The sequence below is a fragment of the Anas acuta genome, chromosome 1 (genome assembly GCF_963932015.1).
Source record: "Anas acuta chromosome 1, bAnaAcu1.1, whole genome shotgun sequence".
Taxonomy (NCBI): Eukaryota; Metazoa; Chordata; class Aves; order Anseriformes; family Anatidae; genus Anas; species Anas acuta.
The window spans coordinates 81,494,995-81,522,314 of record NC_088979.1 but is presented as its reverse complement, the minus strand read 5'-3'; the positions used below and the strand labels follow the sequence as shown (position 1 = coordinate 81,522,314).

The window sequence follows — 27,320 nt, the reverse complement described above, 5'->3', positions numbered from 1 at the left end:
GGCAGCTTTGACAGCTTTCAGGGGTCTCCCAGGGCTCAAGGCTCCTCTGCATGTCTCCAGTAGCAGCATCGGGGCAAAAAAGCTGAAAGCATGTTGCAGAAAAGCCAGCCTTTCTGTTCTGGCAGCGTGCCATTTAGCATATCTAGCATTTGGCTCGTACAGTTGCTGTCTCGGACGTATCTGCAGGAAGGATGCCTTTTGGATCTTCTTCTCTTGGCTCAGAACTTTCTCAGCAGAATTTCCCAATATCCCAAATTAATCTTGGTTAGGGGGGGGAAATGAGGACCTTTTCTCTACGCTGTGTCCATCCGTGGACGTGGGCAGGGTGTTTCCTTGAGCAGAGCACTGAAAGCACTTCCCCAACATGCACCAAAACCTCTTGTTTTGGCAAAGGTGGGTCTCACCGAGCAGCCAGGCAATTCCAGGTGATCAGCAGCACGGGGTGAGGGATGGGGTCGGTGCTGGAAGGTGAGCATTCCCCATGCCCTGAGAGCACAGCCAGGGTGGCTGCACTGGGGACACGCATTCCCAGCTGGGAATCATTAAAGCATGGATTATTATCTATAACCACCTCCTGCCATCTCCCATCCCCTTGGGCTCAGGAACAAGCCCCGTGTTTAAAGCAGGAGTGCCTGCGGTGGCAGGGGGGGCTCTGAAATGCAAACCCTGCTCCTCTCAGCCCCTCTGCAGCCCCCTCCGATGCGTCAGCGTGCACCCTGCACGGAGCAGCGCTGGGGGCTGGGAGCAAGGCACACAAAATGCTGCTGTCCTGCTGCACACACAAACCAGCGAGCAATTTGCATAACTGGGGCGATGCTGATGTCACGCTCAGCATCTCCTCCGGGTGCACGGCGAGCTCGAAAGGATCCTCCCAGAGCTCCGTGGCTTTTTGGTAAGCTCTTTGTTTTTTTTTTCTGTCTCGCCTGCGCCGATTCCTCCGCAGAGGTTTCCCTTTTGTGTTACAGTTCTTCCTCCTCTCAATTCAAAGTGTTTTTACCGCATCTCATTGCATCTCGAGCTGCTCCTCAGCTGGGATGCAGGGAGGCATTTTTGTGCAGGGCACCGTCTCTCCTTCCCCGTTCCCAGCTTTGAGGAGCTCACCCAGAGCCTCTTTGCTTTACGAATTGCTCCAGCCCGACTCCTTTCTGTTTGCATATATATATATTTATTCTGATTGCTTTTAACGCCGGTTGCCTTTGCTGTGTCTGTCACAAGGACCAGGCAGCTTCGCCAAGCTCTTAGCTCGTCCTCTGCGCTGAGCAGTGACTCATCTGTTCTGCAGGCAGCCCGCTGCTGTCCTGAAGCACGGTCCAGCAAGGGATGCCTGAGAGCCTGCAGCTGTGGATGCACGCGATGCTCCTGTCACTTTGCATCGCTCTGTCACTTCACTTCTGACTGGTGACAGGAGAAGGGGTTCGGAGCTGCCAGTAATGCGAACCCAAAGAGATAAATGGGAGATAAATTGTCCTACTCCAGGACTTGAGGGTCCCTGGCATACCCTGGGTCCAGCAGCAGCGGGCAGGATGGGAGGAGGAGGATGGCCAACAGCAGTCTGATCAGGGCTGGTCCAAACTCTGGGGTGATGGCTGGAAGGAGGGTGCTTAGCCTGCTTTGTAGACACGTGCTGTCTAGCACCTGGGCAGAGATAATGAAGCAGGGCCCCTGAAGGCTGTGCTGTTTGTTATTCAGCCCCCTCCGGCGGGATTATAGCACGTGGCAACATTTTTTTTCGGCGTGTGATAGGATTTTCTTCCTGAATTTCACGCCGAGCTTGAGCTCGCTAATCTCCCACTTGGAGCACGACGGAAGACTCCTCATATCACGGGCTCAAAGCTTTAATCCCGCTCCCAGACACGGCCACGCGGTGCCCACTCGTGATGCTCCTCTTATCGTTCGGAGGCTCCGCGGCTCCCTGCGTCCCCCTCGCCCTCCCCTCGCCGTCCCGAGGCCCCTGACATCAGCAGATGTCGGCACAAAGCGGCTCAGGAGGCGGCACGAAAGGATGAAGGAGCAAAGCCGAAAATTGAATTAGTGCTTGCTTATTAGACGGGCAGCTGGCGACGCCGGGGGGCGGCCACGTGTGAAGCCCTGGGACGTGTGGGGCAGGATCCTGCACCCCAAACCTGCCCAGACCTGAAATCTCAGGGGCTGAGGTGATGCTCTCGGTGTCCCCACGCCTCCCCTGCCTGCGAGCAGTTGCTCACGGTGCTGTCAGCAGGTTTATTAGCCTCTGAGCGAGTGAGCTAATTGCATTACCAAGCACGGGCAAAGCCAGGCATCGGGCAGCAGAGCTGCCAAAGTGACGCAGAGGGGTCGGGTGGGCTTGCACGTAGGTGCTGGCTGTTAATTTGAGGGGGTTCTTCTTCCTTCAAAGGGCATGAAGATCTCCTTCCTTGCTCGTTGCCTGCTCACCCTGCCTTGCAGGTGGTTTGCATGGGGCCCCCCCAGAGGCAGACTGCAGCCCCAGACACGCATCGCTCCTGCCTTTGGGCCCTGTGGTGGTGCCGGTTTTGAAAGTCCCAATTTTCCCTAAAATGCCGATTTTCTTTGGGCTGAGATAGCACAAATCTACCTCCAGTTTCATTTGTTTCATCGGTTTGGTGATGGGACTCAGCAGGTCAAGTGGGTGGTTGGACTTGGTGGTCTTGCAGGTCTCTTCCAACCTAAATGCTTCTGTGATTGGGTTTTATCTGTCGAGCTCAGCCCCCCATCACTCCAAAGGGAGCACTGCGGCTAGCAAGCACTGCTGCAGCTCAGTTATACGGGTATTAACATTTACTCTGCTGTGACACTCCCAGCTAGAAGCGATGAGGGATTTTTTTTATTTTATTTTTTTTGCTGCACCAGCAAACGTGCTCTGGCCCCAATCAGCCGGAGACAGCTCTGCTATGCACTGGTCTGACAGGCAGGGAGCTTCTGGCATCTCCGAGAAAACCCAGCCGGGCAGCCAATTATTTCTCATTACAGTCAGATTTGGTACCTGACTCGAGTGGTGCCTCAGGTGGACTCAAATGGTCAGAAGTAGCCCAGAATCACACCTCACACGCCTATTTATTGGGATGTGGCACGGGACTAGAGGGCAAAACAGCTCCCACCACACCTACGTCTAACATACCTGTCCCCTGCCTTTGACTCTTGAAAAACTGAATGATAAAAACCGATGATAAACTGAAACCCCAGAGCAAATCTTTGTCCCTGCGTTTGCCTGGATGAGCTGGAAAAGCGCCTTTCTTTTCAAAAGACGGTGCTGCTGAAGACTCAGCTGTGGCTGTGGGCTGCAGTTGGCTTCTTTGTTTCCCACAAATGCAATCTATCGCCCATGCCTCGCGTTCCCTGTTTCCAGTATATTACGGGACTTTATCAGCTAAGCTTTTATGTCAGGGGCTTTATCAGCTAAGCTTTTATTTCAGCTGGGGAATAAAGGTTAAAAAGACCAACCCCGAGCGTATCTGTGAATGGAGCTTGCATAATCTGGCAGCGCCGGGGCTCTGCTGACGCAACCGGCTGGGGAAAATGACCGAGGTGCCCGCTGAGGGCTGGCGGTGACTAACCCTCCTCAGCAGCATCCCGGCTCCTGCCGGAGCTGCTGCCGAGGCTGCGGGCTAAAATAGACCCGAAGGCAAGCTGGCTGGGAACAGCAAGGGCTTCTTTATTTGTTTTCGTAAGGAGCGCTCTGTGCCGATCGCCTGCGGGCTCGTTGTGCGCCTCTGTAGGAATCAGGGAAATAATCAAACCTGGAAGCGGCCGCCTGCGCTTCAAATCCTCTTGCTGGCATTTATCAGCCCCAGACATGGTCCTCATGTGGGTCCTGAGGGTAGCTGGGACCCAGATGGGAGCCACGGGTCCACTGGGGACACCGGGTGCTGCCCGAGGCCACGCAGCAACCCTGTCTGTAAGCCCTGGAGGGGTGCCCCGGGTGAGAAGAGCCAGAGCAAAGCCCCCGTGAAAGCCCCTGGAGCCCCCCCAGGGCCAGGTGTTCAGGGCCTGACCCTCTGTTTAATCCTGGGATGATCCCTGCCGTGTTGTGTGGGATGGGCTGCCTGCCTGGCGCTGGCGGATGCTTTTCCAGCCTTGTCCTGTGGCCTCCACGTTCAGTGATGCTTCCCACGAGGCCGACAGGAGAAGCCAAGGAGAGGTTAGTCCTTGACCTCGAGCTCCTCCAGCACCGGGGCAGGGGTGTCCTCGCTCCGTGCTGGCCCCCCAGGCAGAGATAAGGCACATCTCAGCCCCTGCCCCCGCAAGGGGCCGTGCCTGCCCCCATCAATCTGTGAATCCTGAGTGGGGACAGAGATCTCAGGACGGCTCTGCTGTCACCTCTGATCTCTGCAGAGACGTGGCTGCAGGTGGCTCTGGTGATTATCAGGGTTATTTTAAAACACAAGAGGCAGCAGGCACAAAGTGGAGCCCAGGAGGCTCCCTCTGAGCAGCAGGCAGCACTTCTGTGCTGTGCGGGTGAGGAGCCCTGGCACAGGCTGCCCAGAGAGCTGGGGGGGCTCCTTGGGGATCTCCAGAAGCCACCTGGGCTTGGCCCTGGGCAGCCTGCTCTGGGTGGCCCTGCTTGGGCAGGGCTTGGAGCAGGGGGCTTCCATGGTTCCTTCCCACCTCAGCCATCCCATGATGCTGTTATTTTTTTCTTCAGAAGATAAAAAAGATGAAGAAATTCACAGAAGCAAAACCAGTCAGACCACAGCTCAGCTTCCCCACATGCCCTGGCTTGCACGTCTCTAAGGTTTGTAGGAGGCTGTGCCCAGCTCCCACTGGGACCAGGCCGCAGCCATGTGCTGAGGGCAGCAGGGCTTTCTCCTTGTGCTACGCTACTGAAGTGCCATCTGCGGCCGAACACCCACTTTCTACCAAGCCCTGTGCACAAACTCTGTTCCTGCCACAGTGTGTACAGAAGCGATAGCTGTGTTTATAGAGCACTGGCTGCTGCAAATGTACCCCAGCAGGCTTTAAATGCTGCTGTTAGCCCGTGCCGGGTTTGCTGATGATTGCTCCAACCATTGCTAAATGAATGAAATTCATTCATCCATTGCTGGAAATGAATGAAGGTGCGCATCAAATGTTGCTCCCGATGAAATGTGTCTTTTTCCCAGGGGGCAGATCAGGGGGTGCTCTGGGAGGTGCTCTTCAGGTGAACCCCACCAAAGCCACGTTGTCCCCACCACATCCATGCCACCCCAGGGATGCTGTGCCCATGCAGAGAGCACACAGACACGTGCCAAACCCTTACTGCCCGCCATACAGAGTCAATATGCACACAGCAAACACCCCCAAGCACGATGCACATCATATCTCAGCAAAACGGTGATTAAAAAGTAGCTTTGCCGGTGTTTTGTGGTAGTGAGCAACACCAGCATGTGCTGTGTTTTGCAACAGGCTCAGAAAGGTGCAATCGCGTGAAGACAGCGTGGGAAGTACCCGTCGCAGTGCCATTCGGCGGCTGAGTTATGGTTTAATTGCTGAGATAACTTTTTCACATGAAACTGAAGTAGGTATAGCTGAAAAGTGGAAGCCAGAGAAGCTGCGTCTTCCCTATTTATGACTGAGAAATGGTTTAGGACAAGAAAAATGCTGTGAAGTTATATGGGGGACCTTTAGGGCATGGGATTTGAGCTGGCTCAATGGAGAAGGAGAGATTTGTTCGGTGTGTGAGTGCAGCTGCACTTCCCTCTGCACTGAAAAAGCTCTGCAATTGCCCCCATAAAACAGGTAGAAAGAAATTTCCCTATATTTACCATACGTAACACCATTCCTTGTGCACCTCAGGTGTGTTTCCTTGCAGCCTGCAAATTATCATCCCTTCTCAGGGCGTCGTACACCAAACTGAAGTATGACCTATTCTGCTCAGGGGATTTGTATTAGGACGTACATTCTGTAAAGGCAAAAAATGTCACAAGTGTGTTTCTTCTTTTCTCTTTATTCTGATGGATCTGACTCATCCTGGGGGCAATGCCATGAGACTCAAGGAGATGAGGTTTGTGAGGAGGTCACACTCCATCCTTCTCTCAAGCCAGCGGCGTTTACCACCGCAGCTTAGAAAATCAGCAGGTGTGTTTCTTCACCCAGCTGCACCTCTGGGGAATGTTTCACGTGGGCAGGCCGAGCATAAAGAACAACCCTTAGGGTGCCCCCACCCCTGCCAGCACCCACGTGTTTTGCTGGAGGGTTTGTGCACTGTGCTGCGCATGGTGGGTTGCTCACGGGCTGCAAGTGGCAGTCACCTTAGTGACTCTGGGACATATCCAGCTCGCAGCTTCGAAAAGCTCAAGCGATCTCTCAGCTGCCCACAGAGGAAAACCAGAGAGCAACTGGCTCTAAATAACTCCAGAATAAGCTCAGGAGGGCCAGAAGAGAACTGAAGGGGTGACACCGAGTTCATTTCCCACATTCAAATACACAAGCACACCCTGACATAAAAAGTATTAGATCTGAAATGGGGAGGAGAAGGAAGACTTTTTCCACCCCTCACTTAAGGTTTTAAAGACACCTCCGTGGTGACAACCAAAGGAGTTTTAAGTGTGGGAGAAAATAAATGTAATATTGCAAAAACATCTGAACCGTTTGAATATTACACACATAAAAATACAGCCCAAGCCTGTAAAACTTTAACAGTGGTGGTATTAAACATGCAGAGAGGACCAACAGAGAGCAACGGGAGAGCAGTAAAGGAAAGAAGCTGGCAGATGGAAAGATGCAAAAATACATGGTTTAGCCCAGGTGACTTGGGCATCAGCCCAACACAAACTAAATACTCCGTGGCCCCAACGAGAATTAAATGCTTTGTCTCATTTGTAAGCAGCACAGCTATTGGGTTGAGCAGGGGGCAAAGAAAAATGGATGCAAAGGCTGGAATTTATGAGCTGGGAGAGCAGCTGAGATAAGGAAAGAGCGCATCAGGTCAAAGCGAGAAGGATGCCTCCAACCCATTGAGTAGAAAGGACCACCATCTGCAATTGCAAGGCTGGTACCAGTGGCTTTTCATGAAGCCATCAAGCTGAAAGCTGTGAAACGGGAGAAAAAAAGAGCCAATGTGGCAGCTGGGTTCAGGGAAAGAGCAGGAAGTGGGGACGGTGATGGGCTAGCCATGCAGCATGGGGAGAAAAGTGTTGGGAGAAGCTCTGCAGGAAGAAATGAAGAAATATGGGGCAGCACATGCCAAATTGGAGGAAGGAGAGGATAGGATTACTAGCTGCAGGCCCTGCCTGACTTGCTCAAGTCAGGGCACGGGGGAGACCAAGTCTGTCTGATTCCTTGTTGCCAAGCAGGAATGCGCTCGTTAAGATGTGGTGTAGTGGAAGAGATTTAGTCTGGGTCAAGAACCTGCCAGTGGGTAGAAGACAGGCTGTGCTTGAAAGGGGAATTAAAATCTAGCAGCAAGTTCCTGGTGGAGTTCATCAAGAAGACGCCGAGGATGCTATCTTAATCTGTTTTTTCTTTAAGTGACCTGAGAAGAAAGAGCAGAAATGACGTGAAGTCGGGAGTCACTGTGGGTACCGATAAGGGCTGGAGGATGACGTAGGAGGAGCTGAGTGCCCTTACAGCTGAGATTGAGAAAAATGGGATGTAATTTAGCAAGAAAAATGCACCGCCATGTACTTGGACACTAACAACAAGAATTTCTGCTATAAGCTGGCAGCTTATCCACAAAGCAACAGAGATGGATCACTCAGGCATGAGATGGCTCGGAGCCACGAGCATCTCGCGGCTACGAAAAGGCAAATACAAATGGAAGCAGTATCGGCTAGAATATTTCTAGAAAGGCCTGGAGGCAGCAGGGCCAGGGGCCGAGAAGCCATGGAGGCCTTGCCCAGGCTTGGGACCATGCCTGGCTGCTGGGGCCTCCTCTTGTGGCAGCCCTGCCTCGTGCCCCGGGGGATCCCAGCATCTTCCCAGGGCTGCGAGCTGTTGTGTCTGCCCCCCATAGCCCCTCTTTCCTCCAATGTGCCCACTAAGCAAGGAGAAGAGCTATTTAAGCTTGAGGACAACGATCGCCGTTGAGCAGATGTCTCTGAACCATCCCTGGCTATGTTAGAGGAGAAATGACAAAATTAATGACCGCTGGAGGAATGAAATGCCACAAAGTCTTTCCTGCAGGAGTCCTAGGGGCAAAGTGTTGCCTAGTTTTAGGCTGGAGCTTTGTGAGGCCATGGAAGGGATTGCATACTATTGACTCAGTGTGACAGAAGAAGATGCGACAGAACAGCCCAGGAGATCCTGTCCGGTCCTATGATTTTAAAAGCGTTATCTGTAACTAGAGCCATCAAAATCAATAGAGCAGCACACAAGGGCACCCAGCTAGGCACTGGTATTAAATCTGCACATGAATCACGGCCAGTATTTGGGGGCAAGTGAAAAAAAAAAAAAAAAAGTACGGTTTATTTCAGACTTGTATTTTGAAAGCTCCACTCATGACCTTGAGGAGTATCCAAAGTACAGAGGCTCCAGGGCAAGGCAAGAAAAGTTAGCCAGGACAAACAAAACCAGTGCATTGAACTGCCTCCTTTGTAGAGCAGTGCAGGTCTCTGCTGTGCTCCTGCAAAGGCATTACAGGCACAGACAGAGCTTCTGCCCAGCTATCCCATGGCCTTGAATGGACCTCTGCTCCTGCTAGGCCTGCACGGACTAGAGGGCCCACAGGCACCCCAATCCACCTTCTGGCTCCCTTGTGTCAGTCCGGTTTGGAACCCAAACACCACCTAAACACTAATTCATTAGTCCTTTAAGTAGGTGACAAATTAAGCCCTAACAAGACACCCTTTGAGCTTGTGTATCACCGCATGTTGAGGGAGCGGCTGAGGCTGAGGAGGCCCCACAGACTTCACAACACAGCTAGGGCTGGGACGTGCTACCTCCTCGGTTCATTGTGTTTAATTTAAAAAGGCTCCTCCTGCCCCTGAGGCCTAGTTTATCCACAGTACTGGTGGTTTTTGTGTGAGGTTTCCATTGGCACATGTTCTGTGTGCTTTGAGAGGGACCTCCTTCCCTCAGCTGCCTCCTGCACCCCCTTCCTGAGGGTGTCCTGCTGGTCAGCCTGACCTGTGCCTTAGGGACAAACCTGAGGGGATGCTGGGGACCCGTAGGGGAGAAATTCAGGGATCTGTCATTGCACTGGAAATAGCAGTTGACTTCTCCTGTGCTACAGACTGGGTTTAGGAAAGCTTTAGCTGTCCTTCTACACGTGCGATTTATTTTTTTATTCCAACAGTGACAGGACTGTCAGAAAAGGAGGGGTAAATGGAGAGTAATTGCAAAAAATGCCACGCAGGAGATCACCTTTTGCCTGGCGGATGCATTTTACTCCCTTCTCTTTGGTATTTTCTGGAGTTAATATCAGATAGAGCCTGTGACGCGACAGCATGCCTTGGTTTCATGGATGCCTTGGGTCTTAATGCTCTGGGACGCCAAGGACCCTACTGAGAGCGACTTTGCAGCCACACCAAGGGCTGCACTTATTTTTATCTGCAGAAGTGCAGAAATCTGGCCCCAGTACACCCTCAGAGAGCAGGCTGGCAAAGCCACCAGCCCCAAGTGGCATTGGGGAACTCATTGGACCAGACCTCCAGCTTGCCCAAGCCTGTCTTCTCCAGCGTAGCAAGACTGGTAAAATTCCTCCGTGATGCTTTCCCTCTCCTACCACGCCTCTTGCCCCAAGGGGTGCATGCTGACATGCCAGCCCACCACTGTAGGATGTTCCCAGCCCATTTTGTCTCCTTGGTTCCCTGCAGGCAAAGGGCAGCTGGAGTACAGAGTGAAGAAGGAGGAGAGCTTCTCTGATCCTCTGTGGAGCACTAAACCTGATGTGCAGGTAATGAAAGATCAGGGGCTGAACAGTCAAGCACACACATCACTCTATCCTGTGGCAGCTGGAAAGAAACCACAACCTTCAGTGAAAAGATGCAGACTAATTCCACTATTTCTGACCCTTTTAGAGGAATTTGTTTTTCTCCCTTGTGAGTGCAAGGATCGATTTAAAATAGAGCAGCAGCCAATTCACTCTGGCCTCTAGATAGCTTTTAAAGCACCGGTCCTGTGAGAATGCCCCCCTCATCTTCACCTCCTGCCCTTCCCCATGCAAGGCAGCATCCTCCTCTCATCACTCCCCGATTCTGTCTTGCTTCCTCCTCCTCTCACCCTGCTGCAGAACCCCTGACACCACCCCAGCGGGTGGCTGGGTCCCCAAAAAGTGGTGGCATTGGTGACAGCACCATCAGGGGTGTGGGGCTGTGGGCTTTGAAACCCTGTGGGTGCTGGCACGGGTATGCTGCTGGTTCCTCTCCGCAAGCTCAGTCTCTACACCTCCCAGAAGCAAGCTGATGAATCACGCTGAAGAAATTCAATTTGTTTGTCTGGCCAAGGGGAGAGCTAGGAGATGACTTGGTGAGGGCTGACAGCACCTCTGGGGGAGAGCTGCTCCGGCCAGGAGAGGTGGATCAAGGCATTGAGGCAGACAGGTTTGGTCCAGGAACGAGATGTGCACTCATGCTGCAAGGGCAATTAACCACTGCAGCAGCTTGCCCAGGGACACAGAACTACTGCTCACAGCTCTTAAATCAGGACTGACTGCCTTGCTCCAAGATTTATTGGATCTCCAAAGGAAGTGCTGGGCTGGATGCACAAATCACGGTCTGTGTTATATCAGGGGTCATACCAGCTAGCATAACGGCTCCTCCTGACCTCAGAATTTATGGCTGATGTCAGGGGGACAAATAACTCCTCCAGCAGGCACTGCTTTTCAGAGGGAGTGCTCCCAGGGCACGACTGTCTTCAGGGAGAGGGCAGCCCCGCTCACGCTGCATAGCAGTGATGCTCTGCCGGGTGAGCAGCGTGCAGGCACGTCCTGCCTAGGGTCATCCTACCCGACCAAAACAGAGAATGAGTTGTTGGAAGGAAAGGGACGAGAGTTGTTTTGCTTATCTTTTAAACAAATCTGGTTTTGAAAACAAGGTTTTAAAAAAAAAAGAATGCTTTTTTTTTTTTTTTTTTTTTTTTTTTTTTTGTTCTGACCATCCTGTTTTAATACCTTTGTGGCACAAGGCTCTGCAGCATCTCAGCAAACATTGCCTGTCTTGGGACAGCATGGCGAGGTCAGGGGAAAGGTGTGCTCCTCCCGTAGTGCCTGTCCCTTCGTAACGCTCTCCTGGTGCAAATTTCCATTCCCAAAGTGAGCTGCTCGCTCCTTGTGAGTGGGGACTTCCAATTTTCTCCCCATGCAATGATGATTGCGGCAAAGGCTGTAAGGGGGAGAGGGAAGTCTTTGCGAAATGATAACCCCAGGGGTAAGTCTTCAACAGAATATGCACAGCTTCAGCTGTGCGACTGTCATTTACATTAATGGGAGTCATGCAGCTAAATAACCTCACTGGAAACACCCCGGTCCCCAGCTGCCTGGTATAAATAATAAAATAATGTAAAAAAAAAAAAAAAAAAAAAAAAAACAGAGGGGAAGGAACAAAAAGGTTCTGTTCTCCCACCACAGGAGTCCAAGGGACCTGTGGCAGAAGCAGAAATGTCACTCGTCCCTCACCCGTCGCTGTGTGGGGCAGCAGGGAATAAGCATTCGTGATGCTGGGGGAAGGCCGGCAGCTCTCTGGGCATATGTTACTGTAAATTTGAAATCAGAGCCTCTGAGGGGATGCAAAATGACAAACCCAGCCGCCGGTGGGGGTGCTGGCTGCCAGCAGAGTGAAGTGTCGATTATTTCCCATTTGCGAAAGGACGTGGCTTTCTGCAGCCAGACCGACGCGCGTGTCCCCATCCCTGCCACACGCGGGCTGGCGTAAAAGCAGGGCACTGGGAAATGCTGTTTGCAAACCTCCTTCATCGGGGACCGAGACCAGAGGTGTCTTTTTTATTCCTTTTCCATGGGATGCAGCTCGGCAGCATCGAACAGCTCGGGAGAAGAAGGTGGTTTATAAACTGAGCTCTTGGAGCGCGTGCGTGTAAATAAACCAGATGGTGAGGGTGTTTACATTAGCACTCATGCTGGAAGTGCTTAGATTATCTTCCTTTCCAGCTAAATTAGGGACCAATTGGGGCCGGGAGTATCGCTTTAACAACCACTGTTCTTCCTGCTGCTGGAGAACGGGGGCTGTTGCCTCCCGTGGAAAGCTTTATTCATCAGAAGTTTCTCCTGGTCCAAATGAAATCTTCTATATTTGGGGTCCTGGCAAGTCAGGGCACTTCAGGAGTGCTGGTGGCTGCTTAATCAGAGGGCCCTGGTGAGGCTCAGTCATCCTAAACCAGTCATCAAGGCCATGAGTCATGTCACAGGTGGGCTCCAGTGATTCAAGGATGAGACGCTCCGTCCTGATGCATTCCATGATATTATTACCCAGAAGAAATCTCATTCAAAAGAAGTGCTTCTAAGCCGTGTATCCCACCTCCTCCACTCGAGATAGCAGCCTCCTCTCAGACAGCCGCCTGCTGAGCTGCTTGGAGGAGTGAGAGATGCTTTTTTTTTTTTTTTTTTTTTTTCCTACTTGACCTCCACTTGCTTGCCATCTACCCAGGCTTGCGTCCAAAGGCTTTACCCTGCTGGCTGGGACAACATCACCCTCTGGGGAAAAAGGACTCGGACACAACCAGAGTGCTGCTTCTTTGATGGTAAGCCAAAGGGCAGGCACGAAGCCCATCCACAAGCAGCTTTTGAAACAAGGACAGCCACATGTGAGTGATGCTCAGCTGTTGGTACGGGTGGGTCGGCATCACCAGCTGCAAGCAGCTGTTTGAGAACTGTGTGCGTGCCATCGTTGTGCCCTGTACACGGTGGCTGAGGGTCAGGAGGAGTTTTGTGGCAAAACCTTTCCCCCACTGGTGAATATTCAAGCAAAGGGGTCTCAGGGGCAGCAGCACCCGGCTCACTGCAGGCACTTCCAGTTTCTGAGAGCTGCTTCTCAGGAGAATAACACGTAGATGTGCATTTTCTGCATGTCTCGGCGTAGCAAAAATGCCCAGCTGTTCATTTTGTGGTCACAGAGGGCTGCTGGTCCTCCCTCCTTATTTATGAGACCGAGAACAAAGGAAACGTTTCCGCCTGCAATCTATTATCTGAAATATCGGTGATAACTCCTGCGTCAGCATTTCTGGTGAAAGGTAAGGAGTACCACACCCCGGCAATATGAGCTGAGATATTGAAAATAAAGGATTCTTGGTCTTGAGTCACACTCCTTTGTTACAAATAGGCATGAAAATAACTCTATTTTATGCTGCATGTGTCCATACTGGGACGTGTGCTTATGCATATGCAAAAGGACGAGGCTCGCAAGACAAACAGCAGGGCTAAATGGCTCTCCTGGGTATAATCTAGGTCTGCACCAAGATCTGGGGGGACTTTATCACCGATTTCAACACAGCTTCACCCTGTGTGGCGGCAGCAGTTGTGACCTGGGAGCTTTGCACTGCTGGAAAGGGGAAAAATCTCCATGTGTGGTTGCAGCACTCACCTCGAGCCTTGGGAGGCCCGGAGATGTCAGAGGCTGCTGCAGAGTATCATTTATTTTATAGCACTTGTGCGACAGCCGCTGTCTCCCAGCGAGCCACGCACATTTGGAGCCCGGGATGACTAAGCCAGCTGGCTTTGCAGGCGGTAGGATCTGAAAAATTGTTCCATTAAAAAAAAAAAAAAAAAAAAAAGGAAGAAGAACTAAGATGGTAAAAGTTCCCTGCAGATAGGTTTCAGCACGTCGTGTGTGGGCTCCAGAGAAGCACGGGGAGCTGCTCCCTCAAGCAAGCAGCAAGGGGCACTGATGCTCATCACAAGCAGGGCAAAGAGGAACTGTGCAACGTCTCATGCTGACCTGGATGAGCAGATGGGGGGCACCAGCATCCTCACGGTGCCCTGAGACACAACGTTGCTGTAGCTTGGCAGAGATGTACCCCATAGCCCGGTGTTTAGGATCTTGATGAAAGTTTCAAGTTGAAAGTTTTCATTTGCAATGAAAGTTTCCTCTAAGAACAGGTATGTTGAGACCAACCTGGAGCACAGTGACTCAGGGGCTAAGGCTGTTCCCAAAAGAACATCTGAACATCAGTGCAATCCGAATATGGAGTTTAATGGATCGGTTGCAGCTGAGGCTTCTCAGGGTTTATACCTGTTGCTTACATGCCCCTGACTTGGCATCCTCCATGGGTTGCACCCACTTACCAGTGATACTGCTAGCCTTGCCCATTCCCAGCTATATGTCCAAGCCCATAGCAGGCACAGGAATGTTTTGGCCTGAGAAGATAAGGCATTTTAACCGGATGCCTAGCACCTCCCATCCAAGATTTCAGTGTCTTACCACTCCGTGTGGCAGATGAGCACCCTAGGCATGGTGCTAGCACGAGAGCAGCAACCCGTCTCCATTCCCTCCCACCCCTAGCAGGGTGGCCCTGTCCCAGGGGTGGCTGTGATTCATCTTATTCATTATCAGCCTTTTTCTAGCACAATCTCCTTATTTTTTAGATGAAAATGTCAGTTTTATATAACAATCCATGGAAGCAGCAGGCTCAGTAGAGTGCAAGGTGGCTCCTCTGCCTCCTCACTCCCCTCTTGCCCCCTCGCCAAGCACTCGTGGTAGCACCAAATGAGCACAGACGGACACCCAGACACCTAGTGGGTTGGGTGAGACATCAAAGGCGAAAGGTTTGGGTATTGACTGAGAAACACACAGGCAATCTCGCAACATTTGGCTTTCCCATGCTTTGTATTGACTTTCGTTTTCTACTTATGAGAACAGGTAAGAAATCACTGTCCGTGTTTTCACGGAGACAGCTCTCTTGTCAATAGACCCCAGTTCTTCTGGTCTCCTCCTTCCCTCCTTTTTCCGCAGATTAGCTTCTCAGTGAAATGGAAAATTGTCTTCAGATGATGTTGGCAGAGGCAAGGCTGACAGGAAGACAAATCAGGCAGTGGGCATGAACCATAAATATTGTTAAATACTTATTTCAGTTTGTGTTGCTTGACTTCTGGGAAATTATATATAGGCTTTAAAAGCATAGCTGCCAGTGAATGTATGTGTTAACCATGGCATGACTATGACTGTGTTTGCCTCTCTATACCAAAATAATATGTAGGCACCCCCAGGGAATATACAGGGAGGCACCAGAGCGATGGGTAATGGGCCTTGCACCCAAAGTCCAGGAGGCCAGGACATCCAGGAGGCCAGGACATCCAGCAGAAAAATGCCAAGTTAGCAAGTTGAGGCTGAAGACAGACTCTGTCCTTGGTCCTTGGAAGAACTGAAACCCACCAGGCGAGGATGTACAGAATGCTCTTCGTCAAGGACTGGCATCGTATGACCGGAGAATAGCTGACATAGTAAAGACGGGGACAAGAACAGGGAAAACGCAGTGCATTGAATTGATATCACGCTCACCCATGAGCTCAGAAAAATTGTTTCAGTACAGAGTAATTACAAGTGGGGTTGTAAGGAAGATACATGGGTCAGGTGGAAGTCTTCCACAAGACCAAGTAAACCTCAATTTATGACATCGTTAACTGATCTTAATATGTTTTGAGGCCTATCCTAAAATGACATTTCCGTTACTGAAAGGCAAGGGAGTCAATATTGTTCCACCAGTGACTTGTGAGAGTGCAAGAGGACTATGCAGGGCACACTGATGGTCTTCCAGTGAAGCAATTTGGTACCGGGACAGACGCACAACAGGAGGACACCGAAAGACCTGAGAGCATGACTTTTTCTACCTCTTCACACTGAATGCAAGGAAAGGCAAGAACTTCTCCCTGTCTGCCGCAGCAGGGACCTGAATTCAGTGACCCAGGAGTTCTTCTCACCTCTGTGCTTTCTGTGTGCCTCTGACATGCAAAATCATGATGGCCCTCAGAGGCTGGAAAAATACTGCTCTTAATCCATTAGTAAATTCTCTTCAGTGCCCACAATGCAGGGTCTTAACTGGTCTGCACTTCTGAGATTTTCAGAAGGATGCTGTGCTCTGGGCTCAGTCAATAAAAGCCCGTGAAGCCTCTAAGAGCCAAAGGTCATTTATTTGTGCAGAACCATATCATTGTGGGATTGGGTAACAGGTAAGAGCTTACTTGAGCCAGAGGTATTTTTACAAACTGAAACAAACCTGCCCAGTGGTCACATTTTGTCTACGAACTGGGTTTGCTCTCTTTGTATGAAATAATGAGACTCTCGCAAGTGCCATGAAGGTGTAGAGGGGAGAGAGGAACCAAGAAAATTATATTGCTTTTTAAAGCTACGCTATGAGTGGGAAAGGTGGATATCAGGCACCTCATTGCTTACAATGCCCGCCTTTGAAACAAGAGTGCAATGGAAATCTAGAGGTCAGTAACACTAAGTCAAGAACAGCCTCTTAGGAAAGCTGCTCAAACTCAAATCTATTGCTGTCATAAGCCAAGCAATGTAACAAATCCTATTTTGCTAGGGAGATCCTATATTAGAGAACTTTATTTTCCTAGGAAAGCCATATTGGAAATAAGAACCAGACAAATAAACAATGTTTTCATGACCCAGTAAGTGTACGTTTTGCTGTACCGAACAAAGACCAAACAAAACTCACCTTTACTTAAAGATAGTGCCTTTTTTTTTGTCTTGGTAGTGGCCTTTACAAATATGCCCTTCTCTACTAACAGACTAATCCATCTGTTCCCTTTGTTTCATTCGGCAAAGATAATAAGTATTCTTGATCCCTATATTTGAAGAGCCCTTAGGAAAACATGACTTGAAGGAGAAATAAAAAGCTGTAGCAAAGGACTCCATTCCTAGGTAATTTCTTCTAAATCCTGCTCTCAGTTTATTACCCTGACAAAGAGTCTCTCAGTTGCAGAGCAGAGCCCTACCTCCCGCAGGGGATATACTGAGGATTATCTACCCTGAAATGAAAGTCTGTTGACCTAGGGAAAACATTTCACTAAATAACAGCAGTTGTGAATTGAAGGGACCTGTGGGGTATTAGACACGGTTTAAAAGCAATTTAAATGGGGTAAGGAAAATATGTGGAAATAGTTTCAGGCAGGAAAGCTAGATAAAGTATGTAAATGAATACATTTGTGGGACGGGCAGAAGTTCTGCGAAAGAAAAATGCACTTTCTTTTCTGGAAAGGTGCCAGTGCCCTCTGAAATGGCAGCTGCAGAGGTACTCCAGCCTGAGCAGAGTCCCCAAGACACTGAAGGGCGCTGCCACGCAGCAGGAGATGCCCCAGCCCCACCACAGCTCCTGCACCCTGGTGGGACTCACCCCTCACACCAGGGGCTCTGCGTTTCAGATTCTCCCCTTGCCACCCACCCTGGGTCAGCCCTGCCTTCACCAGGGCCTTCCATGTTTTTGAGGAAATTATGAAGCTACCAAAGCTTGAGCAGTACCAAACTAAAATTGGAGGAACGGAAAATTACGAAAACTACTAGTCCCGAGCCTGTCCTCCCATCCCACCATCCTCTGGAAATTAAGACCCACTGCCAACCTCAGCAAGCTACTTGAGCATCCAAGCACACAAAACATGCAGGTGCTGGCATCCTGCGTGGCCTCTGGACCACAGGAATGAAAGCACTTTTGCTGTTCTGAGAAGAGCTGTGGAAATCCAGTATGCTGGTTAATTGCTCTCAGAGTAAAGAAGTTTCTTAAGGGTGTCATCGCAGGGATAAAAACGTCAGTGGATCTACCAGATACAGTCTCCATACTCTTAAAGTCGTTAAAAAATAAATAAATAAAAAATCCTGTATAGAACAAAAGGTGATGTGGTAATGTGAAACACCTTATTGGACTGGGAAATGTATCTGATAGGGAAATTTTGCAGTTGTTGAATAACTTCCTGGGGAAATAATGGAATAGGCATGCAAAGTCATGCAAAATGAGGGTGGAGAAAAAGACCTTGAGTCTTGTCCTCAAACCCAGTGCTCACCAGGGCACAGCCGTAACTGGCAATTTAAGTTACATCAGTGGCAAAGGCTTTCAGAAGTGACTAATGGCATTCATGTTTCTCAGGTTTGGGGGCATTTCCTTCAGAGAATCCTCTATATTGAAACCTTGTTTAATTCTCCCAAACAATGCTGAGTAGCACCCATGAGAAACAAACCCTTCTTTATGTGTGTTAGATGTTGGATACCAAAGGTTCAACACTAATTACCAGGCCTTGACCAGAGCTTTCATTAAATATATAAGTCTTCATGGAAAAGGGAAAGGGGAAAGGGAAAGAAGAAAGGGAAAAGGGGAAAGGGGAAAGGGAACGGCTACAGTGATGGTTACAACATCTCCCTGGCATGTTCAGTCCGAGGACGTATTATTGCTCCCTCAGTTGTATGCACAACAATTTGCATGCCCACCAAATGCCCTGGGTTAAGAGGAACACGTATAAATATCTCTTGAAAAATTGTGCATTTTTGTCAAGGAGGGTTTAGGTGATGCAGTGTGAGCCTGCCCAATGAGCCTGTGTTGCAGCCGAGCCCTGGGTTTTTGAGTGGTGGGGCAGGAAGGGTGGGAAGGCGCAGACCCCGAGCCCTGGGTGCTCTTCCAGCCCTGCCTTCTCCTGGCTGCTCCTTGCTGTCGCTGCTGCACATCCGTCCACCCAGGATGATTCGCATGACTCAGACAAAGATGAGCAGGAAAATGAATTTCATCATTTTGATCCAGTTAAAAATATTCTGTCTGGTGCTTTCTCTCTGTCTCCATCCTACCCCATACCTTTTTTATTTTTTTCTTTTCTTTTCTTTTTTCTTGAAGAGAAATATTAGCATGTATTTAGGAAGGTGAATTGTCCTCTGAGCTAAATTAACACCTGATCAAATGTGCTAATTGCACTTTGCAAGCAGAAACAATTGAAAATAAGCTTTTAGGGCCCTGGCAAGCAGGCATGAAAATTGAGGCCATCCCAAAGAAAGCAGAGTTTTTTAAGACAGCTGTCTACAATATTTTTCAGTGATAAAAGTCAGATCTTTTCATACCGAAAACACGGAACAGATGGATAGTCTTTTCTAAATAAGTGTGTCAGGCAGCTCTTTTGGCCCGTGCTCTCCATTTCCAGATATGACAAAATACTACTTGAAAAGAGAATGCGATCCATATGTTTGTCTCCAGGATTTGCACATGGATTTCTTACAGCCCGTGTAATCTCAGGGAGCACTTCTCTGAGGAACAACACTTGCTGCTTCTTAAATCAGGAGCAGAATTAGTATGGAGGGTTTTTATGCCTAAGTAGACAGTGATTTAGCCCAAAAGTGGCCATGATAATTATCATTTGGATGGTAGAGTTGGCTTGCTGGCTCTAGAGGCCCTGGGCTGGGACTGCCACTGCTATCCAAAGATATTGGATGAAACTGTTAGGATGCTACAATGCTGAGTTTCTAGCAGAACCAAATGTCTGCCTGCATTTAGAGAAAGAAATCAGATGGTTTTAAGCTAACTAGCTGTGGCTTTCTGAGAAGAAGGTTATCAAAGCGGATTTTAGCTTTCAAAGTAGAGGCTCCTTTGAAGACGCAGCGCATGGGGAGAAGATGGCACCATGCATTTGGGGGACACGTGACACCACTGGGGACAGCAGAGACCTCTGGCAGATGGGGGAGCTGAAGGTTGCTGGTCCCCAAAAGCCAGTGGGGCCAGGAGTGATAGTCATCTGGGAAAGAGGGCCTCCGTTCCCACCACAAAGAGCCAGTGCCTGCCTTTTATGAAAGCAGGCTGCTACCATGGTCTTGTTCTCCAGCTGGGAAGCAAGCAGCCTCCTTGCTGACACCAGGCACCACGCAGATGAGCTGCAGACACTCTTTGTGCCATCCCTAAGCAGTCTGTCTACATGATGGGATTGATGCTCAGGCATTTTTTTAGTCACCCTTTCTCCTAATTTGCTTGCTTCAGTAATTAGCCAAATTATGTTAGTACTTCTCCCCCTCCAAATAATCTTCACCTTTGTGCAGGAAGCATGCTAATTTGCCAGAAAGCTACACGGCATTTGCATGTTTTTCCATCTAATTTGGCAGCAGCGATGCTTAAAGCAGGTGCGATGCTAATAAGGCAACTCGAGCAATCAGCCCAGGTAGAGATTTGCGGATTGCACAAGAATTTGTTTGGAGAGACTTTCCATCTCCATGCTCAGCGCTAATTTTAGTTGGGAGAGGGGGCAGGGAGGGAAGCTGAGCAGATAAGCCTGGCTGGTAGGACGGCCATGGTGCTGGGTTTTGCTGTGAGCCTTTGAACAGAGGTGTGCCTGTGGGGTACCGGGGGCTTAGCCCTGCTACACAGGGGCTGATGCTGCAGTAGCACCCCCCAGGTGTTAGGGCTTGGGGTTTTGCAGGGGAGGGACCTGTCTCAGGACATGGGCATGAATTTTGGAAGCAGTCCTGCTGGGTGGATCTGAACACAAGATCTGAGACCCTACCTCACCCTGCAGTGGTTACTAGCACTGAACATCAGACATTAGCAAAGAAAAACTGGGAAATCTGTTACTGTCAGACACCCATCAGGGCAACACAGCTGGCATCAAACCCTTTTTGTGCTGGACCAGCCAGGTGGGGAGAGGCAAGAGGTGGCTCCTCACCGGGAAGCCCTCGGGCAATGCTCAATCACCGCCCTCCTGCAGGTGCTCCGACTGCTCCCAGCTCTGCCCCGAGGTTAAATCAGACTTGACTTAAATTTCCTTCCACTGCAAGCGTTTCCTTCAGTTAATCGCTTCTCAACAATAGATAATCAAAACACTTGCCTGTATTTTATTTTTAAATAAACCAGGTGAGGGTCAAAAGCAGATAGAAAACAGACTGATTAATGACAGGGGTTGCTGTTTTGGTTTCTTAACTCTCTGCAGATGGAAAAGCAATTAATTTTAGGTCTGATTACGTTGTTTTGATTTATTCTTCACGGGAATCCTTATAAAGACTTCCAGTGAGTCATGCCCCCCCCCCCCCCCTTAACAGTGTGGATGTAAAGAAGGCCACAGCACAGCTTTCTGGGGGGGGGGGGGGAGCAGCAGCATGCTTCCCTGGGGAGGATGAGAGAGGATGAGATGTGTCAGCTAGCTGAAGTAAAGCAGGAACCCTCATTAGTTTCCAATACCTTCTTTAAACAAGCAAGAGGATCCTGCGTAGGGACACCATTAAAAGCACTCTCTCTCCCTCAAGGAAGCCAAATCCCCAAGACCTTGCACTCTTGCCTCCAGCCAGGCAAAGCCTCTTCCCACATTTCCTTGGAAGGTTTGCCTTAGCAGGGGGTAGGCAGAAGCCGTGGAAGAGCCCTGGGAATTGGGCACTGGCCCTGCTTCAGGAGCGTGCAGGTGCCCTTGAGAGATGCCCACAGAATAGGGTGGCCTGTCCTCAGCTTCACATGGGGAATGGGATTGGAGTGGGAGCCAAGAGCTAGGAGAGAGGTGAGAACATGTTGAGAGACCCAGCCCTGCAGCAGGAGGGCAGGAGGTGCTCCAGGCAGGCAGCAGCAGTTCCCCTGCGGGCTGTGCAGGGAGAGGCCCCTGGTGGGGCAGGCTGTCCCCCTGCAGCCCATGGGTCCCACATGGAGCAGATCTCCACACTGCAGCCCCCCCATGGGTGGAGGAGCCCCCGGTGGAGCAGGTGGATGTGGCCTGGAGGAGGCTGCGGCCCATGGAGAGCCCCTGCAGGAGCAGGCCCCGGGCCCAAGCTGCAGCCCGTGGAGAGGAGCCCCCGCAGGAGCAGGAGGCATCAGCCACGTGGCCATACCCATAGACACCAGTGGTGCCAGACGTGTGTGGTCTGGGGAAGGAGCGGCCAGTGGGGTGATCCCTGGGGACCTGTGCCCTCTCCATGATTGATGGTGGACCAAGAAGTTCTTCCTGCTCCCAGCTTTCTGTTGCTGCTCACACAAGCTGGGTGCATGGTCCCCTGCCAGGGTCAGCGCTGTTTTTCTCATGAAAAAGAGCACGCAGTCTTGGGTAAGTTGTCACAGATTCACAGCACAGGAATTAGGGGCATTTTTTAGTGCAAGCACAATGTTATCTCATTACATGTGCTCTCAGGGCACCGTAGCGTGAGGGAAGCAATGAAAACATCTCTCGCCTTAGGGCAAGGCGATTTTCTAACTGGGACAAGAAGAGTTGTCCTGGGCCAGAGCCAGGCAGAATGGATTGCTGGCCAAGGGAGAAGCTTTAGTCCTCTAAAGTCTCTCCAAAATCCCATTGGCAAAGCAGAGTTACACCACTGAGAAATAAACATCCTCATTTTAAGATGAACTGCACTGACCGAAGCTGTACAAAACATGGGCAATGGGCACTGGGATTTGGCACACCTCCCTTGCTTTTCACTTTGTCCCACTCAGAAACGTTTATGGACCTTTTGCCTGGCTTGACCTAAAGCAATATCGCTTTCCAAAGAGGCTGAGAGGTTTCTTGAACTTGGCCCAGACTCACGTGATTCTGATCGCAGGCTTACTTAACCTTTATGAGCTAACCCTTTGGTGAGGCTAAAGCAACTCCAGGGTTTGTAACTAGACCTGAAAGGAGGGGGATCTTGCAGAGCATGGCTCAAAACCAAAATGAAAGCCTCAACTTGCCCAGTGTAGGACTCACATCAAGACCTAAGGCTGCACTGTGCACACATGCTAAATAAAATCTTGCCAATGATAAAGATACAATGCTGATAAATGACCTGTGCTGCGTTGAAAAATGAATATATATTATCCCTCTAGATTATAACACAGGAATATGTCTTTTCCTATCAGCGAAAAGCATCCTACTGTTTATTTTAGTTGGCAGATTTGCTGCTAGGAAGGAAATGAGAATATTATCTCTAATGAGTCTTCTCATAATGGTAATTTTCTAAAAGAGGTACCAATTCTAGGTTTGTGTCAATAGTCCCTCATCTGCAAGCCACGAAATAAACCTCCCAAGCCTATTACAGTATGCAGCCTCACTTCTCCACAGCCACTGTGATAATGTCTTGCTACAGCAGCAATTCCCATTTTATTAGCGATACAGATTCTTCCTGTGTGTGCACAAACACATCTAAACCCATATTGTGCCTCCGGTCTCCTCTAAACCAGCCTAACTCACATTTCTTTTTCCCGTTTATCTGTTGATTTTTATTCCCATTTATCTGTTCTTTGCAATGATCTGGCTGCTCATCATTTAAAATACTGCCCTGTAGGGCTGGCATCATGCCTCACTTCTTTGAAGGGTCGTCATTTTAAGCGATTTGACCCATGCCTGCCAAAGCCATTTGAGGGAATTAAGGCAATGTCTCAGGAGGTCTCTCTGGCATCCATGGGAGACACAAAGCCACCATGTTCCTCATCACATCTGCAAGTGGCCAAAGAGCCCACCTGCCTCCTGGATTTCAGCAGGGGTTGGGTGAATGAAACCCTAATCAAGGACGCTTTACAGGGTCAAGATCCATCTCCTTTTAAGACTGTTTCCAGGTGTGACTGAGATGTGGCAAAAGTCTTTGATCCAATACACGCATTTGCACCAAGTGGCAGGTGATGAATAGGCAAGAATTATGTCTGCACATACCAATTCCACTGCTTTGAGTTCGAGTTTGGTAAGAATTTTACAAAACCGTCTTTTTGCTTGACATTTACACAAAAAGGTTGCTTTGAACTGCATGTCTAATTGGCTCAGCTGGTCTGGATTTGATCACCTTGGGCCATATTTCTCTGTTTCTAAAATGCAAGTGAAAAAATAAAGAAATGTCTGGGGAGCATTGAGAAACTTGGAGGTCCCCATATGGAGAATGCTGTTGGAAACACAGTGACATGGATAATGATGACAAAGGTGTGCAGCTGAATAGGGCAAGATTTTAATAGACCCCTAAAATAGAAACGTCAGCCATGGAGCACATACTGAGTATATATGACACTGGCTTGTTTTTCCCAATGTGTAAAGACCCCAGCAATCTATCAAGAAGACAAAAGCATTTGAAACCTTTGCAGAATGCCTTTCAGCAGGACTTTGAAGTACTCCTGGTCAAGGACACACTGGTTAACTATACCCACAGGGAGCAATTATTCCTTGTGCGTTGACATTAACAGCAAGCCCAGGAGATATTTGGAGTTGTCCTGTGGTGGCAGGATCCAGAGCTCACTCCAAGAGCACAAATGCTTCCCATCCTTACCTGGATAAAACTCTTAATGGACAAGAGGTCCCAGTCATGTGTTCAGCTGCTTTGGCCTTGGCTTCCAACCTGCTGTTTGCTTCCTTGAAGGCTACTTTGGTCAGTACAGTGCAATCTCCTACAGTTCCCCTTCTTCTCCAACTTGGGAGCCTGGGTTTGTGCCCACGCCATCACTCAGAAAGTCTTAAACAAGCCTCAGACCAAAGAAGGAAGGTGTCTTTCCTATGGAAATACGTGCTTTAAACTGTCTGGGAAAAGGAGATCCAAGACGAAATTGAAAACCTGGAGTCAAGTCCTCTTTAATAATGGGAATTACAGACGAAGGGACTGGAGAGTGCTTCCACACCAGCGCCAGTGTTTTAGATCCACGTTTGCAAGCTTTGCACTGACGTAAATGAAATGCACGTCAAATGCAGCAGTGAATTTCTTCTGCTTCATCATAAGCCTATAAAATGAGCGAGCCAAAACTGAAGGTTTGGGGAGGTTCACACATCTTTCAGTCAAACCGGGGCCAAGTCTCCAGCAAACCTGAGCCAATGTCTTTCACTTGGAAAGCACAAGGTAACCTTAGAGTGTGATTAAAGCAAGAAGCACAGAGGACTTTATGACTCTAAATGCACTCGCTTACTCTGAGACCATTTCAAGACCAGAACAATGTGTCCAACCTCATTTCCAAGTCCAGGTTTGTTTCTCTGTGGTAAGACAAAATGCTCCAAAAAAAAAAAAAAATATATATATATATATATATATATATATATATATATATATATATATATATATTTATATATAAATTTCTATATTTCTATTACAGCTTTCTCCACCACCACGTGGGCTCCACATGAGGCTGTGCTTGGGCATACCTTCCAGCTGAGCTGCAGCAGGCTGCAAAGAGGGAGAGCCCAGCTCTCACTCACTTGGCAGGAAGGGAGCAAGAGATGTTTTCATCTCCGGCCTCGACCTCCAGCAGCTCTTCTGAACTTGGTTCTTCCTGAGCACCAGGTAGGTGTTTTGGATGAGCTTCAGCTGCTGAGATGTAGACATCTGCAATGCAAATATTTTTGCCTGCGTGTGGCTCCTCGGCAATGGATGTAGCCCATTCTGGCAGTGATATCTCTCTTTCTGATGGAGATGGATGAGATGGAGAGTGCCCAGTAAGTCACTATTTGTCTCCATTGTGAGCTTAGACTGAGACACCTACTCTGCAGACCTCTGAAGTTAGGTGAGCTGAATCCTATCCCTACATCCCAGCAAAGAGCAAGCAAAGGGACTGGAAAATGCATGTTGTTTGAGCTGCCCCACAGTTCTCAGAGACTTCCAAAACACATGGGCAACCCAAGAGCAGGTTTCCCAGGGTTTGTCCTCTGCAGATTCCTCCCTGCGTGTTCATCTCACTAACATCCTTCTCCTGCCAAGCTGCTGGGATGCTGGCAAGACTCCGGAGCTTGCCTGCCATCACCGTGCCGTTTAGCAGTTTGCGTCCTTTGATCTTGTGCCCTATCCATCCAAGTTGGCTTCAGGGGTGGTCGGAAAGTGCTTTGTGGTCCAGGGGAAAGGGGAAAGGGGAAAAAAAACATTCTGTGAACCCTGCTGGACAGGACGGGCTTTTATGTGGTGGCTCATAACAGCAGGGGACTGGATGGGGTGACCCGTGTGGTCCCGCGGTGTTCCTAAGGACAGCAGTAGGAACTACCGGCCTCCGAAATGCAGCAAGGAGCATTGCTGCCAGGCGAGAGCAAACTGCAGGCAGGGTAAATGTACAACCAGGGTCCATCAGGAGAGCCGAAAGCCAGCCAGGGTCGGTGGCAGCCAGCGAGCTTGCGGGCGCGGGAAGGACATTGCTTGGAAGCGGTACAGAAGACCTTGATGACTCCAGACACCTCTGGTGCGTGCCTGCGCAATGGTTACCTCAGTAACAGGTGGTAAAAGTCCCAGGAATAAGCTTTGCCGCCCTCCCTCTCCCCACCTGGCCCTGTTCACGGCACGCTGATGACAAATAACCCCCTCGTCACGCAGCGCGGGCACACCACCACTTGGAAAGGAGGGCTATTTTGCAAGGCTTAGCGGGATTTGTTTGTGCCTGCCAGGTCCCGCAGCCCTCCCGGCACGGCGGTGTCACTGTACCCGCACGGGCCAGGGTAAAGGGATCGCTTGATTCGTGTCAGCAGCTCGGTGCTGGTGAAGGTGCACTCGTTGCTCTCTCCTCTGCTGACAAACAACGCGGCTTTGTCACCCCTCAGCAGGCAGCGGGGACTTTCCAGATGGCGTCCCACCACTGCTCCGCAGTGCTGTGCCTGGCAGCTCCCCTCACGTAGTCTGATGGGGGACCTGGTGTCATATCTGGGGACAATCCGGGCCCTGTGAGCGCACCAGCAGCACCAGGGTTTGTCATCTTTCTTCTCCTGGCAGGGGTGGAAAGGGGACCCTCCGTGGTGTGAAAGCAGCATGCATAAAAAACAGAGCCACAACAGGCCGCAGGCTGCACCCACGAGGCAGCGGTGCTCCAGGCTGGCACCTGAAGGAAACTCAAGGAAGCACTGAAGGAACAAGCTCTTCCCTTGGGGAAAGCAGGGGTTTTCCACCCAGGCACAACCTTGTCTCCTGCCTCGAGGCCTCTTCTTCACTGCTGGGGATAGTCTGGGCTTTCCCCGAGGACTGTCTGAATTCCCAGCTAGAGGGACTTTGCCCAAGAGCTTTGTCTCCCCACCAGGACTTGCCTGCAGTCCTGTCCACCCCATGTCAGTCGGTGCTACCCCACCTTTTCCCCAGGGAACCCACCCACCAGTCCTGGGGCTGCCATCTAATGGAGGGGGATGCTTGGGCTCATCACCACTCTCAGGAGAGCGGGGCACCTGCCCCCATCCCAGGAATGCCACACACGAGGGGACAGAAAATGACACAAATGATGGCCTCCCCAGGTGTGCCTGGCTTAATGTTCATTTAATCTGGCACATTTTATTTAATCTGACTCTGGCCATCCAGGGATCCCACGGCCACCTGGGCTGCTCTGCTCGGCACTTCCAGGCTGAAAGCAGCCCCAGGATCTGTACATTGTGCATCAACAGAGCACTTTTTAATTTAAAAAAAAAAAAAAAAAGGGGGTAATGTCTAACCCACCGTAACAACCCTGGTCAAGGCTCATCTCTCAAAGCCCTCTGTGACTTGTAGATTGGCTTCTGTGCCCAAAAGCTCCTCCAATTTTCCCAGCTCTGCGAGTGGACATAATGAAAAATATTGCCTCTGTCTACAAACCTTTGACCTGGCTGTGTCCTGAGACATTGCAGCTACAGCAAAATA

The 27,320-nt window shown here is 50.0% G+C and overlaps 1 long non-coding RNA gene across 2 annotated transcripts in view; it reads left to right on the top strand.

Annotated features, from left to right (window-relative positions):
• Positions 1–440: 440 nt before the first annotated feature.
• The window catches only part of LOC137857962 (uncharacterized), a 32,089-nt gene continuing 5,209 nt past the window's right edge, over positions 441–27,320 (top strand). Inside the window, exons 1-2 of one of the 2 annotated variants that reach the window (XR_011097430.1) lie at positions 441–892; positions 24,838–25,025. This is a non-coding gene — a long non-coding RNA (uncharacterized lncRNA). Of the gene's footprint in view, positions 893–4,372; positions 12,607–24,837; positions 25,026–27,320 lie in introns of those variants that run through there. The other variant, XR_011097431.1, reaches the window with a different exon arrangement.